Raw genomic sequence first — 17,551 nt, 5'->3', positions numbered from 1 at the left:
CAATGATACAGCGAAAACAGGTTTTAAATACTCCCTGTGCACCCAAATTTATATCCACAGAAGTTAAACTATGTATTCAGCCACAATTCACACATTTTCTTTAAAAAATAATATCTTCCCAATGCCAAGCACAAAAGAATAAGAAAAGGGAGGGTTAAGTGCAGCTTAACTTTTATCTTTTATCTTCACTTCTCGGATTTCCAGTTGACATTGATGTTGACTTGGACAATCACCAGGTGTGGAAGTCCACTTCATTTGCAGAGTGCCTGGGAGTGTGCCCCAGAAGGCTATTACTTTGCAAAGACTACTGCATTTGACATTTTGAATTTCTTGTCATTAAACCTGGTGAGAATTTTCCTCTTAATGAACTTGCTTATTAAATACCCACACCAACATATTCTTGAGAATGACATAACCTATCAGTTCCTGAGAATTGTCTCATCTCCAGGAATACCAACTAGTAAGAAATCCAGGTCACTTGGGAAGCACTGCTGGCTGCCACTGCAGCTCCATGCTGAATATATTATTGGAATGAGCTTTCACTTAAAACTTTTTCAACCATGTTGGATTCACTTGATTTAACACAGGAGAAAATGTTGAGACATTGAAGGTTTGGTGTTAAATGAGGAGGCTATTTAAGGTAGGTGACTGGATCTTATTCTGGTCTGAATCTGTGAATTGCTTTTCAGAAAAACAAGCTCTAGGCAAAGTCAAACCAATTCTAACAAATTTATAATTCTACTTTTGAACAATCCTGGAAGTAACCTTTATTGCATATCAATATTCACAGTCAAGATGGGTATCATGAGAGAAAGATTCATTTCTGTCTCTTTAAGGAGGAAAAAGGTTGTAATTGAACATCAAGCTGAACATTATCCCAGTGATCCATGGTAGCCTGGCATAGGACCTGAGTCAGGCATATGTGGGAGGAGAGGCAGGCATATGCTGATGTCATTAGTATAAAAAGAGATTTTTGGGATCATTAACACCTGAACCCCAAGCCATTACAGTCACAGTCTACTTTCTCAATCTTTTTATTCTTCCTGGCTTTTTCATTTGAAAAATTGTAACAAGCAGATATCTAGACAAAATGCACATCCCTGTGGAAGTGCTGGATCTTGCCTATCATTTCATGTATGGGGAAGTTTGAGGAAGGTGATTTTCCTGGGTAAAGACATTTTCCCTGAATTAAAAATACCTAAGCCCCTTAGCCAGACCCTGACTGTAACTATAAATAGGCAAAGGGAAGCGATGATGGCTCCAGGGTTCTGTGATCCCTGAAAACTTATTTGCTGGCAGAAAAAAATTCTCATCCAATTTTGTAAGTTCAGGTAGATAAGTTTGCTGCAATTCATCTCAAAATTCATTATAGTGAGATTAGTTGTTAAAAAATCATATCCATTGTACTCTCAGTCATTTACTTTCATTCAAAAATCCTTCTATTTTGGTTTTGATCCTTATCAAAGTAAAGCCTAACTTTGTTACCAGTGATCCTGTGACATGAGAGCAAAAGAGGTGAGAGCTATAATATTAAAAGTTGAAGGGGCTGGCAGTGGGCACGTTGAGTTTGAAGTGTGTGGAGATTCCAGGCTCAGGTAAGAAAATGCACATTTTTTTCTTTCCCCATTGGGTGTTTCTGGGCCTTGGGCAACATAGGTTTTGATGAGTGGCTTCCCTGATATCCTGGCTGCACTGTACATACTGCATGATGTCACAGAAAGGCAGCGTGAAAACAACAACGTCACAGTTCCCATGGCAACTACAGACACTTCTAGTCCTGGATGCTTCAGATCAAGATTCAAAACAAGCACCAGATCATCCATAGTGATAACAGAAGACAAAGAGAGTGATTCCCAGGGACCTGTTGTTTTAAAAAAAATGTGATCCTAACATCTTTCCCCAGGAGAAGAGAAGTCAGGGTGTGTTGGGATGTGGCCCTCAGGTCTTGAATTGACCCAATTCCTTCAAAGATGAGGGACCCCACAGAAGCCTGACAGTCCAAATATACTCCTGACATGTTATTTGGCACTGTCCTCATTTTTCTTTACCAGGTATCATGGCCACTTTACCACCCTGATCCTGCTGCAGACAATTAGTCCCCACCAGGTCTAGTAAACTGAGGAAGACTGGAGAGGTGGGGGAGGGTTCGTGGGTCACCCAGCTTAGCATCAGCCTCAATTACCATTGCCTTCCAAATCCACTCCTCCAGGCCTGGGCTAACTCAGGATTTTGTCAAGTCAGGAAACTGGTTTAGGGTCCTGTCAGCACATGGAATAATGGCTGTTGACAACTTGGGGCAGGGGAGCATGCAGTGCACCTCTGGTGGGTTAGATAATGATTGATTTGGGAAACACAACAGCAACTCTGGTGGGTTGCCCCTCCTTTCCTAAAATGCCCAAACAGGAGACAGTTGGAACCTGGGAAGTTTCATTTTTAAATGAGGTGGGTGGCCACTCTCATCCCAAATAAAGGATGGAATCAATCACACAACATGTGTGATGGAATGCTGGAAGGAGCTAGCAAGTGGGGAAAGATACTGTGTTCTCACTCCACATGCCAGGCCCAAACTACTTTGCTGCTGTCTTACAACTATGCTGTACTCAGAAATTCTCTTGGTATGAGTTACCAAGGGGCCCATCAACTCATCTTTAAATGCAAAAGTAACTGGCCAATCTGTCTTCTCATAAGGGTTCATTCACTTGACCTGACTACAGACTTTCTGGCACAAGGCCCTCTGGGACAATGCCAAAGGACATTTTACCAGCTTCTGGAGGATGCCTAATGCTGGTCAGTGTCACAGATACTGGCACACTTATGCTCTAATAAAGTGAAAATGATGGATGGACTGGAGAGGTGGGGGAAGGTTTGTGGGTCACCCAGCTTATCATCAGCCTCAATTACCATTGCCTTCCAAATCCACTCCTCCAGGCCTGGGTTAACCCAGGATTTTGTCAAGTCAGAAAACTGGTTTAGGGTCCTGCCAGCACATGGAATAATGGCTGTTGACAACTTGGGGCAGGGGAGCATGCCCCAAGGGCCTGATGATGGTGTAATGAGCACAGAGTAACAGGACATAATACCAAATTTGAACTTGCATTACACTAAAAGAGAGGAATGTTACAAACTTTCACAGCTGTCCATTCAAAAAGGGAAGAGGAAGGACATTTGGGGGGAACTAAAATCAGAAGGGTGTTGGAGATGAAAATCAACTTAAGGGAAGAGACAGAAAAAAAAAAAAAAAAAAAAAAAGGCCATTGTAATGGCCTCCCAAAAAATTACAGGACATTTCTTCAGTTTCAAAATATACACAGCATGAAGTAATTGCTAGCTCATTCTGTAAGTAAAGATAATTAGTGACAATTCAACTTGCAAAGGAGTTCAGTGTGCTTGCAAATTCTTGGCCCTTTCCTGTTTCTTTTAAAGGACAGCTGATTACATATATGCTGGTTTGGCTTTTCTGGCACCTGACCTATGAGGAAAGGTATTACTTACACAACAGCACTGACACCCAAGCATTTAAATTTAAACAATTACAAATTTGAAAATGCAGCACTGAATGATAACTCTCAAAGAGTGCAAAAGAACATTTAAAATTTAAACAAAAATCTCTCTGCTAAAACACAAAAATGAAGACACAATTCAGGGTGATACCTAAATTTCTAAAACAAAAAAATTTAAAGAAACACTGAAGGCGTGAAAGAACCTACTAATCAGGAAATCCAGATACTAAAGCATTTCCACAATTCAACATTCTTTTTTTTCTTGTAGGTGCTTAAATCCACCACAAACATGCCACATACCTAATATGCCTGATTTCATTCTTTCAAGGTGAGGTATTTCAAATAGGTGACCTTGTTCCCTTATTTGCCCTAAAGAAACAATTCAATAGTTCCAAAACCACAGAAAAGATGAGAATACCCCATCCTTCACTCAATTCTACACAGCATCTTTTAAGAACATCTATCAATCATAGCAAAATCTTAAAAATGCTTCATTATTATTGAGACTAGACCTTCAAGGTTACAGGGAAAGCTGGTTCTAAATACCCTCTTTGTTCCTGAATTATATGAGAAGAATATAAGATATGTATTCAGACACAATTCATACATTATTTAAAAAGTAACATCTTCCCAAAACCTAGTCCATCAGAAAGAGATAATGCATATCTTTTTAATAATTTTTTGGATGCAATTTGCTAAAATATTATTGAGAATTTGCATCAATATTCATTAAGGATATTGGTCTGAAATTTTCTTTCCTTGATGTGTCTCTGTCTGGTTTAGGTATCAGGGTGATATTGGCTTCATAGAATGAGTTTGGGAGGGTTCCTTCATCTTCTATTTCATGGAATACTTTAAGGAGTATTGGAATGAGCTCTTCTTTAAAGGTTTTGTAGAACTTGGCTGAGAACCCATCTGGTCCCAGATTTTTCTTTGTTGGTAGGCTTTTGATGACTTCTTCTATTTCATTACTTGAAATTGGTCTATTTAAATTGTGTATGTCCTCCTCGTTCAATTTAGGCAATTCATATATCTCTAGAAACCTGTTGATGTCTTCAAGGTTTTCTGTTTTGTTGCAATATAGATTTTCAAAATAGCTTCTAATTGTTTTGTATTTCACTCGTGTCTGTTGTGATATTTCCCTTGTTCATTTCGAATTTAAGTGATTTGTGTTTTCTCTCATCTTCTCTTTGTTAGTGTGGCTAAGGGTTTATCAATTTTGTTCATTTTTTTCAAAGAACCAACTATTTATTTTGTCAATTTTTTGTATTGTTTCTTTTGTTTCAATTTCTTTGATTTCAGCTCTGAGTTGAACTAGTTCCTGTCTTCTACTACTTTTGGTGTTGGTCTGTTCTTTTTCTAGGGCTTTGAGCTGTAGTGTTAGGTCATTTATTTGTTGAGTTTTACTTCTTTTATTGAATCACTCCATGAAATAAATTTTCCTCTAAGTACTGCTTTCATAGTGTCCCAGAGATTTTGATATGATATTTCTTTGTTCTCATTTACATCTAAGAATTTTTAAATTTCCTTCCTAATATCTTCTGTTATCCATTCATCATATAATAGCATATTGTTTAATCTCCAGGTGTTAGTTTCTGTTTTTTACACTTTCATTTATTTCTAATTGCAATCCATTATGATCTGATAGAAGACAAGGTAGTGTCTCTATCTTCTTGTATTTGCTAACATTACTTTTGTGGCATAAGATATGGTCTATTTTAGAGAAGGATCCATGTGCTGCTGAGAAGAAAGTGTATTCATTCTTTGTTGGATGGTATATTCTGTATATGTCCATTAAGTCTAAATTGTTGATTGTGTTATTGAGATCTATGGTTTCATTATTCAATTTTTGTTTGGAAGATCTATCCAGTGGTGAGAGAGGTGTGTTAAAATCACCTAGTGTTATTGTATTGTGGTCTATTTGATTTCTGGAATTAAGAAGGATTTGTTTGACGTACATGGATGAGCCAGTGTTCGGGGCATAGATATTTATGATTATTATGTCTTGCTGATTTATGCTTCCCTTAAGCAGTATGAAATGTCCTTCTTTATCCCTTCTGACTAACTCTGGCTTGAAGTCCACATTATCTGAAATGAGGATAGATACTCCAGCTTTTTTGTTGTGTGATGGGGTATGTTTTTCCCCATCCTTTCACCTTTAGTCTATGGGTATCTCTTTCTATGAGGTGAGTCTCTTGCAGGCAACATATGTTGGATCTTTCTTTTCAATCCAATCTGCCAGTCTATGTCTTTTGATTGATGAGTTCAGGCCATTAACATTCAGGTTTATTATTGAGATATGATTGAATTCCCAGTCATTTGGCTCATTTTTATAAAATTTTTATTATTTGACAATTCCTTTAGGATAATTCCTCCCTTTGCTGATTTGCTTCTTTGGTTTTCATCGCTTCCTCATGGAATATTTTGCTGAGAATGTTCTGCATTGCCGGCTTTCTTTTTGTAAATTCTTTTAGCTTTTGTTTATCATGGAAGGATTTTATTTCATTATCAAGTTTGAAGGTATATTTTGCTGGGTATAAGATTCTTGGTTGGCATCTATTTTCTTTCAGGGCTTGAAAAATATTGTCCAGGCCCTTCTAGCTTTTAGGGTCTGGATTGAAAAATGTGCTGATATCCGTATTGGTTTTCCCCTGAATGTAATTTGGTTCTTTTCTCTCACAGTCTTTAAAATTCTGTCTTTATTTTGTATGTTAGGTATTTTCATTATAATGTGCCTTGGTGTGGGTCTATTGTAATTTTGTGTATTCGGAGTCCTATAAGCCTCTTGTACTTGATTTTCCATTTCATTCTTCAGATTTGAGAAATTTCTGATATTATTTCATTGAATAGATTGTTCATTCCTTTGGTTTGTTTCTCTGTGCCTTCCTCGATCCCAATAATTCTTAAATTTGGCCTTTTCATGATATCCCATAATTCTTGTAGATTCTGTTGATGATTTCTTACCATCTTCTCTGTTTGTTCAACTTTGTTTTCAAGGTTAAATATTTTGTCTTCAATATCTGAGGTTCTGTCTTTCAGGTGTTCTATCCTATTGGATATACTTTCTATGGAGTTCTTAATTTGGTTTATTGTTTCCTTCATTTTAAGGATTTCTGTTTGTTTTTTTTTCAATATCTCTAACTCTTTATTGAAATGATCTTTTGCTTCCTGTATTTGCTCTTTTAACTGTCGATTGGTGTAATCATTCATTGCCAGCATTTGCTCTTTCATGTCCTCCTTCAATATCTGCATTTGCTATTTCATCTCATCGTTTGTTTCCCTGATCATTTTAATTATGTATATTCTGAACTCCCTTTTTGTCATTTCTTCTGCCATACTCTCATTGGATTTTATTGATGTAACATCTAGATTTGTTTGCGGCATTTTCTTCCCTTTTTTTCTCCTATTGTTCAGGTATCAGTGGACCGCTGAGATATTGCAGATTTCCTCTATTGACTTATAATGTCCCTGAGGATTTCTAGTATATCCCCTCTTAGCCTTCAGTAGCCTGAAGTCATGGAGGAAGTTGATAGTGCGGTGCTCCACAAGGAAGCTGCCTCTCTAGGGGTGGTGGCCTTCAGGTGGTGTATATTCCCTGTTAGTGGGCAGAGGTGCCTCCACTTGTTGACCAATGGTCATCCAAAGGGGAACTAGGCTGTGGGCTGAGGCAATGCCTGTTTGGGCCTGTGTCTCTGGTTTTACCATCCTTGTGGGAAAACCTCACCCAGCAGGGAAGACTCACCTGGTGGGGAGATCTCGCAGCTCAGTTCTCCTCCTAGAGGTTCCCCTCAGTCCACAACAACCACCTACGCTGGACAGCCTTCCTCTGCAACATTCCCAGGGGCCCAGACCTACCTCCTGGTCTTGGGAGCCTCACCCTTCGCAGACGCGTCTCCTTAGGCTGCCCCCCCTCAGAGAATATGCCTGCAGTCCTGGAACCTTCACCCCGCCCCTCAGCTTGTCTCTGTGTGGTTCTTCCACCAAGAAGCCTCCTAGGTCCTGGGACCCTGCTCTGCACCTAATGGCCTGACTATGCAGCTCCTCCTCTGAGCAGCCACCTGGAGCCCCGTACAATCGCTCTGAGTTCCAGCAACCCCCCACACACCTCTTCCTCTGGGCAGCCACCCGGTGTTCTGGTGCAGTTGCTAGGAGTCCAAGAACTCACTGCACACCTCCTCCTCCCTACAGCTGCCCGTAGCCATGGTGCAGTCACACTGAGTCCAAGCGACCCGCTGCGCTCCTCCTCCTCCTCTGGGCAGCTCCCGGTGTTCAGGAGTGGTCGCTCTGAGTCCAAACAGCTCACCGCGCAGCTCCTCCTCTGTGCAGCTGCCTGTAGCCCTGGTGCAGTCACTCTGAGTCCAAGTGACCCTCTGTGCTTCTCCTCCTTCTCTGGGCAGCCCCCCAGTGTTCAGGAGCAGTCGCTCTGAGTCCAAACAGCTTGCCGTGCACCTCCTCCTCTGGGCCCAGAGTCACCCAGAACCCCAGTGGGTTGCTCCGTGTCCCACCGTCGTGCTGAGCGGCCTCCTCTACAATGCTCCCAGTTTTCTGAGTTCACTGCTCCAGCTGTGGGAGGGGTGTTCTGTTGGGCAACTCTACTTCACAAAGTTCCCTGTGTTCTGGGACTACCGACCCATCTGGGATGCCTCCCCAAGGGGAGAGACTCACCTGGTGGCTTTGAGTTGGTCCCAAGTCTCTCAATATCTCCTCTTCTTGAATCCTGAGTTCTGGAGAGACATGAAATGCAGACACCCTCTAGTCCACCATCTTGAAAACCCCAATTCATACACTTTTTAAAAAGTATGTTCTCAATGCCAAGCACATCAGAATGATAAAATTCAGGGCTAATAGCAATTCTGCTTTTCTTTCACCTCTCGGTTTTCCAGTTGACGTTGAGTTTGACTTGGAAAATGCTGAGGTGTAGAAGTCTACTTCATTTGCAGAGAGCCTGAGAGTGTGCCCCAGAAAGCTGCTAGTTTACAAAGACTTCTGCAGTTGGAATTTTGATTTTTCATGCCAATTAAACCTGGTGAGAATTTTCTTCTTCAAGAACTTGCTGATTAAATACTGACATTAGCATATTCATGAGAAGGATATAATCTTTCCATTACTGAGAGTTGTCTTATCTCCAGAAATACCTGCTCTTAAGAAATCCAGGTCACTGGGGAAGTACTGATGTCTGCTACCACAGCTCCATTGTGAAAACTATCATTCAAATGAGCTACCAATTAATACTTGTATTTTTCCAACAGTGCTGTACTTAGTTAACAGAGGACAAAATATTTAGATATTGGAGGGTTGCTGTCATCTGAAGAGGCTAGGGTAGAACACTGGATCAACTTTCAAACTGACTGTCTGAAATGCTTTGCAGAAAAACCAACCGAAGTCTAAGTCAACAATTTCTAACAGATTTTAAATTTCAGTTTTGTGATCAATCCTGCAGTTAACTTTTGTTGCATTTCAAGACCCAGAGTCCAGGTGGGTATCATGAGAGAAAGATTTATCCCTGTCTTTTTAAGAAGTAAAAAGGTTGTAACTGATCACTGAGCAAAAAATTATCCCAGCTATCTGGGGTGACCTGTGGTAGGAGGAGAGGCAGGCATATGTGGAAAACATTATATGCACTTGTTACTATAAAAGATTATTGGGATCATTCACACATGAACCCAAGACATTACAAACACAATCTACTCATTCCTTTCTCTCTCTTCTTATGCCTCCTGGCCATTTCATTTTAAAAGAAACCTAACCATAATATCTGGCCAAATTCCATAGCCCCATGTAGCTGGTGAATCTTTTCTATTAACACAGGTATGGGGGAGGTTGAGGAATGTGGTTCCCTGGGCAAAGTCAGTTTCACTTCAATAGGGAACACCTAAGCCACTTAGTCAGACTCTGCCTGTACATATAAACAGGCAAAGGGAAGAGGTGATGGCTAACAGGCTCTGTGATCCCAAGAAAAATAATTGCTGGGATAAAAAAAATTCCTCCAATTTTAAAATTTCAGGTAGATAGGTTTGCTGCAATTCCACTCAAGATTTATTACAATGCAATTAGTAGCAGGAAGTCATATCTATTGAACTCTCAACCATTCACTCCATTCAAAATCCTTCTACACTGATTTTGATTATTCTCAAAGAAATGCCTATCTTGGTTACCAGTACTCTTGTGACATGAGAGTAAAATACACTAAATTTCCAATATTTAAAGGAAGGATCTGTCATCAGTCATGTTGGGTTTGAAGGGTGGGGAGATTCCAGGCTCCAGTAGAAGAATGCACTTATTTTCTCTTCCCAGTGGGGTTTTCTGGGCTTTGGGCAACACAGATTTTGATGAATGTGTTCCCTATCATCCTAGCTACACTACAGATACTGCCTGATACGCAGAAAGGCAACATGACAGGACGATTTTGTCTGTGTTCCCATGACCACCAGAGATGTTTCTGATCCTGCCTACTTCAGTTCAAGATTCAAGACAAGTGCCAGCTCTGCTGTGGTGGTAAGAGAGAAGATGAAGGAAGCAAGTCTCAGGGTCCTGCTGTTTGGAAGAAATGCATTCCTAACATGTTGGCCAAGAGAAGTGGAGCCAGAGTGTGTTGGGGCCATGGCCCCATGGACCTTTGATCGATCCACTTCCTCCCAAGACAATGGACCCCACTGAAGCCTGAGAGCCTGCACTACACTCCATTGCTGCTAGTTGGTGCTGTCCTCATTTGGCCACATCAGGCATCACTTATACCTGGCCACCCTGATCCACCAAGTCTAGTGCACCAGGGAAGGACAGAGGGTTGTGGGAGGGCTAGTGCATCATCCAACTTAGCACTGTGCACAAGTGGCATTGCCCTCAGAACCTGCTTATTCAGGTGTGGGCTAACTCTGGATTTTGCCAAGTCAGGAAACTGGTTAGGGCCTTATCAGCCTCAAGGAATGATGGCTGTTGATAGTTCAGGGCAGGGGAGAATGCAGTGCAGTGCAGGTTACATTATGAATGAATTGGGAAACATCACAAAAACTCTGGTGGGAAGCCCATCCTTTCTAGAATCCACAAAGGGGAGATAACTTTATCCTGGGTAGTTTGACTTCTAAGTAGAGGTGGGTGACTGCTCTGATCCCTAATGAAAAGAGAACTGAGTCAATCTCTCAGGATGTGTAATGGAACCCTGGAAGGAGCTAGAAAGTGAGGAGACATGTCCTGTGCTCCTCAAAATGCCAGGCCCCACCTAATTTGTTGTTCTTTTGCAACTAGACTGCACTCAGAAATTCTCTTGGTAGATGTTTCCAAGGGGACTTTCAACTTACATTTAAATGTGGAATATTTGGTCAATTTGTTTCACATAAGAGTTCATTCATTTTACCTAACTATTATTTTATTATCACAAGACCCTCTGGGATAATACCAAGGATCCTTTTACCAGTACCTAGAAGATGTGGACTATAAGTCAGTGTCACAGATACTGGCAAAATAATGCTCAAAAAAAGATAAACTTATAGAGGAAACAAGTTCCTGATGATTGCACGATGAGCTCAGTTTAAAAGGGCATAATACCAATTTTGAACATGCATCACACTGAAAGAGAGGAATGGTACAAAATTTCAAAGCAGAGTATTCAAAAAGGGAAGAGGAAAGGACATTTTGGAGGCACTGAATGCAGAAGAGTGTTGGAGATGAAAACAAAGTTAACTAAAGACAGACTAAAAAATAGAAATGACATTGTCAATTGTCTCCCCAAATATTCCAGGACATTTCTTCAGCTTCAAAACACTGTACAGATACAGCAAGAAGTAGTTTCAACATTATTCTATAGGCAACAAAAATTACTGAAAATATTCTATTTTCAACTAACATCAGTGCCCTTGTAAATTCTTGGCCCTTTTCTGTTGCTTGGAAGGTACAGAAGATTACGTATATGCTGATTTTGTTTTTCTGGCACCTAACTTACAAAGAAAGGCATTGCTTTCACCACAGCACTTACACCAAAGCATTTAAATTTAAACAAGTAAAAATTTAAAATGCAGCACTGAATGATGAATCTCAAAGAGTGCAACATATCAGAAATTTAAACAAATATATCTCTGTAAAAATATAAAAATGAAGACCCAATATGGGTGAGACCTGAATTTTAAAAACAGAAAATTGTGAAGAGTAATTGAAGATTTAATAGAAATTACTGAGCAAAAAATGCAGATAGTAATGCATTTTCAAAATTCAAAATCATTTTTCCCCTTGTAATTGCTTATATCTACCACAAAGAGGTCACACACCTAATGTCTCTGATTTCATTCTCTTAATGTGAGTACTTTCAAATAGGGGATCTTTTGTCATTCCTTACCCTACAAATCTTAATCAAATAATTCCCAGACAATGGTAAAGTTGAGAACACCATATTCTTCACCTAATTCTATACACCATCTCTTGAGAACAACCATCAAACTTAGCAAAATATCTAAAATGCTTCACTATTATAAATGCTCCAACCACACAGGCAAACCAGGTTTTAACTACCCCCTGTGCCTTCTGAGTGATAGCAACTGAAGATATGTATTCAAACACAGTTCATAAAGTTTTAAAAAATAATATCTTCCCAATGCTAAGCACATCAGTATGAGTAAATGCAGGGCCAAGGACAGCTGTCTTTTGCCTTCATCTTTCAGTTTTCCAGTTGACATTGAGTTTGAACTAGAAAATGACCAGGTGTAGAATTCCACTTCATTTTCAGAGAGCCTGGGAGTGTGCCTCAAAAGGCTACTACTTCACAAAGACTACTGCAGTTGACATTTTGAATTTCATGTCATTAAACCTGTTGACCATTTTCTTCTTTACGAAAATTGCTGATTAAATACTCACATAAACATATACATGAGAATGATATATCAGTTCCTGAGAGTTGTCTCATCTCCAGGAATTCATAAACTTAAGATATCCAGGTCAATGGGGAATCTCTGCTGAATGCCACCCCAGCTCCATGCTGAAACCTCTCATTGCAATGAGCTTCCTTTTAAAACTGGTACTTTTCCAACCGTGTTGTAGTCACTTGAGTTAACAAAGGACAAAATGTTGAGATATTGGATGGTTGCTGTTATCTGAGGAGGCTATTTAAGGTAGGCAACTGAATCCTGTTTCAGTCCTACTCTGTGAAATGTTTTTCAGGAAAACCATCCCAAGTCTAAACCAACAAATTATAACAGATTTTTTAATTTCCCTTTTGTGATCTATCCTGCAAGTATCCTTTGTTGCATATCAAGACCCAAGCCCAGGTGGTATCATGAGAAAGATTTGTCCCTGTCTCTTTAAGGACTAAAAAGTTTTTAGATGATCATTGGCAGAATATTGTCCCAGTGATCCATGGTGGTATGGGGTAGGAGGAGAGGCAGTCACATGTGGGAAACATTATAAGCTAAGTTTGTTAGTATAAAAGGAGCTTATTTGGATCATTCACATCTGAACCCCAAGACAATACCAACAATATGTACTCATTCCTTTCTCACTTTTCTTATTCCTCCTGGACAAATCCTTTGAGAAATACTAACCAACAGATATCTGGGTAAAATGCACAGCCCTGTGGAAGTGCTGGATCTTCCCTATCAACTCAGGCATGGGGGAGGTTGAGGAAGTTGGTTCTTCTGGGAAAAGCCAGTTTCCCTTCAATGGGAAATGCTAAGCCACTTAGGCAGACCCTGTCTGTAAATATAAGTAGGTAAATACAAGAAGTGATGATTCATGGGGTCTGTGATCCCAGGAACAGTATTTGCTGGCAGAAAAAAAAATCCTCATTCAATTTTTCAAAAATTAAAGTAGTTGTGTTTCCTGCAATTCCACTCAAGATTTGTTACAGCAAGATTAGTTGTAGAAATTCATATTCATTGAAGTCTCAATCATTCACATCCATTCAACATTCTTCTACCCTGGTTTTGATCCATCTCAAAGAAATGCCTACCCTAGTTACCAGTGCTCCTGTGACACAAGAGCAAAAGATGAGATAGCTCCAATATTCAAACTGAAAGTGACTGGCATCAGGCATGTTGGGTTTGAAGGATATGGAGTTTCCAGGCTCCAGTAGAAGAAGGTACTTTATTTCTTTCCTCAGGGGAAGTTTCTGGGCCTTGGGCAACATGGGTCTTGATTAGTGGCTTCCTTGATATCCTGGCTGTGCTGCAGATTCCACTTGATGTCACAGAAATGCAGCATGATAGCATAATGACATCAGGGTTCCCATGGCAACCAGAGATACTTCTGGTCCTGGTTGATTCATACCAAGATTCAAGAGGAGCGCTGGCACACTTGTGATGGCAAGAGTGATGAAGATAGCGAGTCCCAGAGGACTACTGTTTTCACGAAATGTGATCCTAACATCTTCATCCAGGAAAGGAGGAGCAAGGTTGTGTTAGGGGTGTGGCTCCATGGCCATTTGATGGATCTAGGTCCTTTTGGGAGAAGGAACTCAGCTGCAACCTGAAAGCCTGGACTATCCTCCAGTCCTTCCAGGTTCTGCTGTCCTCATTTGGCTGCACCAGGCACGATGGCTTCCTGGCTACCCTGATCTTGCTGCAGGAAGTTAGCTTTCACCAGATTTAGTGCACCAGGGAGAGACAGAGGTGTACAGGATTACCCTTGGGCCACTCAGCTTAGCACAAACCACAAGTGATATTGCCCTTCGAATCTGCTCCTCCAGATCTGGGCTCACTCAGGATTTTTCTGAGTCAGGAAACTGCTCTATGGCTTTAGTAGTCCCTTGGATGATGGTTATTGACAGCTCAGGACAGGGGAGCATGCAATGCAGCCTGGTAGTTTAGGTGAAGATTGAATTGGGAAACATTCACTGTAACACTGGTGGAATGCCCTCCTTTCCTAGAATGCCCAAACAGGAGACCACTAGAACCAGGAATGTTTAACTTCCAAGTGGAGGTGGGTGGCTGTTCTCATCCTTAATGAGGAGAGGATGGTGTCAATCACTCGGGATTTGTGATCAAGGCCTGGAAGGAGCTAGCAAGTGAGGAGATTTTTCTGTGCTCACTCCACATGCCAGACCCCACTGTAAAAGAGTAGAGATCCCTTATAAAAAGAAAAATGTAGAGACCCTCTGATATAAAACAAATATGTCTATTTATGATTGACCAAACCAAATTGGCTAGGAATAAAATTTTTGAGTTGTGCTGACTATGGTAAATGCAAGGACAGAAATACCTGAGACAAAATAATGTGGTCATTAGCTCAGATCATTGTGACCATTTCTGTGAAGCAATTCATACCCCCAGAGGCCCCACAGATTGCCAGTTTCAGATATGGAGAGTTTAGCTTCCTGCCTAGCCCACCCTGCTAACCAACCAGATGCAGACTGAAATAGATAAACTGAAGCTTGCTGTTTGCATTTCTTGGAAAAAGACCCCTCATAAGCCTGCCAAAATTTTTGGGGTTTTCAACTTTAAGAACAGTCTGCTTGAGTCTCTTGGGGCAGCTGGTCTCCCAAACTTTACTTTGGAGCTGTAGCCCTGATGAATCAGCCTGTTTCTTCTCTTTCCCCCAAATAATTTTTTTCTAATCTATTCTCTGGTGGTCTCACTATGTATCAGTAACCAGACCCCATAACACCACTTACATTGCTGCTGCCTTACAAATTCATAACTCTTTCCTGTTGCTTGCAAGTGACAGTTGATTACATATATGCTGGTTTTCATTTTATGGTACCTGACCTATTAGGAAAGCATTCTGCCAGCCCACTCAACTCACCATACTTCTTCAAAGATATTCCAGCCCCACTCCACACAAGGTTCTCCACCAAGGTGATCCAGCACCACTTTACATAGGGTCCTCCAGTCATGGACCTGTAGACCCATTCCACACACCATCCTCCTGCCATGGTCCTCCAGCCCCAATTCACACATGGTCCTCCTGCCACAGTCCTTCAACCCCATTCCACACAGGGTCATCCATCATGGTCTTCCTGCCCTACTCCACACCCAGTCTTCCAGATCCTTTCCACCATCCCAACTAAAAAGCAAGCTACACCATCAATTATCCTCCAACCCCACACCCCACAAGGCCCTCAGGCACATTACCAAAGCCCACTCCACACAAGATCCTCCTGTCATGGACCTCCAGTCCCAGTCAATACAATGTCCTCCAGACACAGTCCTCCAGTACCACTCCACACTCTTTTCTCCTGACATGTTCCTACAGCCTTGCTCCACATATGGTCCTCCAGGCACAGTCATTCAGCCACATTACACACCTTCATCCAGCCATGGTCTTCCCGCCCCACTCCACACAAACCACCAGTCTTGATTCTTCAGTCATAATTGGAGAACATTTGTGGTCCTCAGCCCCACACCACACGAAGTCCTCCAGTTATGCTGCTCTGGTCCTGTGCTTCACATGGTCCTCCATCCCCACTCCACACATGGTCTTCTAGAAACAGTCCTACATCCCAATTCCAGACACAGTCCTCTGACCACAGTCCTCCAGTCCCATTCCACACATGGAACTCCAGCCATGGTCCTCCAACTTAACCCCACACATGTTCCTCCAGTCATAGTTGTACTGAACACATGGTCCTCCTTCCAAAGAACTTCCAACCCCCTATGCACACTGTTCTTCTCTAGCCCCAACACACACACACGATTTTTCAGCTATAGCCCTCTAGCCACAGTCTTTCAATCCCACTCCACACACAGTCCTCAACCCATGGTTCTCAAGCCCCACTCCATACATGGTCTTCCTGCCAAATTTCTCCAGCCCCATTCCACAAAAGGTCCTCCAGCCCAACTCCACACATGGTCCTCCAACCATGGTCCTCCAACCAGACTCCACAAATGGTCCACCAATCACAGTCCTCCAGCTCCACTCCACCCATGCTGTTCAAGCAATGGTCTTCCAGTCCCACACCACACAATGCACTCCAGGCATATTCCTCCAGCCCCACTCCAACCCTGTCCTATGGCTATGAGCCTCTAGCCTTACTCCATGCACAGTCCAGCCCTGCTCCAATGGACCACAAGCAATGGTCCTTCAGTCATATCACACACATGCTCATCCAGCCATGCTTTTCCTGCCTCACTGCACACATGGTCCTCCATCCATGGTCCTTCAACCCCACTCTACACATGATCCTCCACCCAAGTCCCCCAGCCCGACAGTTATCTATGCAGTTTTCCTGCCCCGCTGTACATCCAGTCCTCCAGCCATGGTCTTCCAGCCCCACTCCACATTTGTTCCTGAAGCAATCGTTTCCAGGCCCACACCACAAAAAATCCTCCATTCATATTGCTCTAGGCCCACTATACACATGGTCCTCCAGACATGAACCTCCAGTCACACTCCACACACCATCCTCCAGATTCAGTCCTAAAGCTCCACTCCACACATAGACCTCCAGGAACAATCCTCCTGCCACACCACACATACAGTCATCCAGCCATGGTCTTCCAGCCACACTGTATACCCTGTCCTGCAGCCACAATTCTCCAGCCAAACTCTACACACACTTCTCTAGCCAGAGTCCTCCAGCCCTACTGCACACATGGTACCCCATTCATGGTCTTCCATCTTTACTTTACATATGATCTTCCAAGCCATAGTAGTCCAATCCCACTACACACATGGTCCTCTACCGCAGTTCTCCATTTCCCCTCCCACCCACGGTCTTCCAGACAAAGTTCTACAGCCACACCCCACACCTGGTTTTAAGCCACAGTGGTCCAATCTCACTCCTCACCCAGTCCTCCATCCACAGTCTTCCAGCCTCACTCCACACACATACCTCCAGTAACTGCCATCACATGCCAACTCCCATCACTGTCCTGAAGTCTCAGTCCTCTAGCCCCACTCCACTCACAGTTCTCCAGCCAGTCATCCAGCCCCCCCCCCCCCGCAACATTATCCTCCAGTCACAATCATCCTGACATGATCCTTCAGCAAGTAACACAGAGATGATTTTTCAGGCCCCTCTACACACTGTCCTCCACCATGGTCCTCCAGACCCACTCCACACACAGTTCTCCAGGCATTGTCCTCCAGACCCATTCCACACACAGCAGTCTAGTTCAGTCATCCAGTCCCAC

Source organism: Sciurus vulgaris (assembly GCF_902686455.1).
Source record: "Sciurus vulgaris genome assembly, chromosome: 14".
Taxonomy (NCBI): domain Eukaryota; kingdom Metazoa; phylum Chordata; class Mammalia; order Rodentia; family Sciuridae; genus Sciurus; species Sciurus vulgaris.
The sequence above is the reverse complement of the archived record's forward strand: the minus strand, read 5'-3'. Positions refer to the sequence as shown.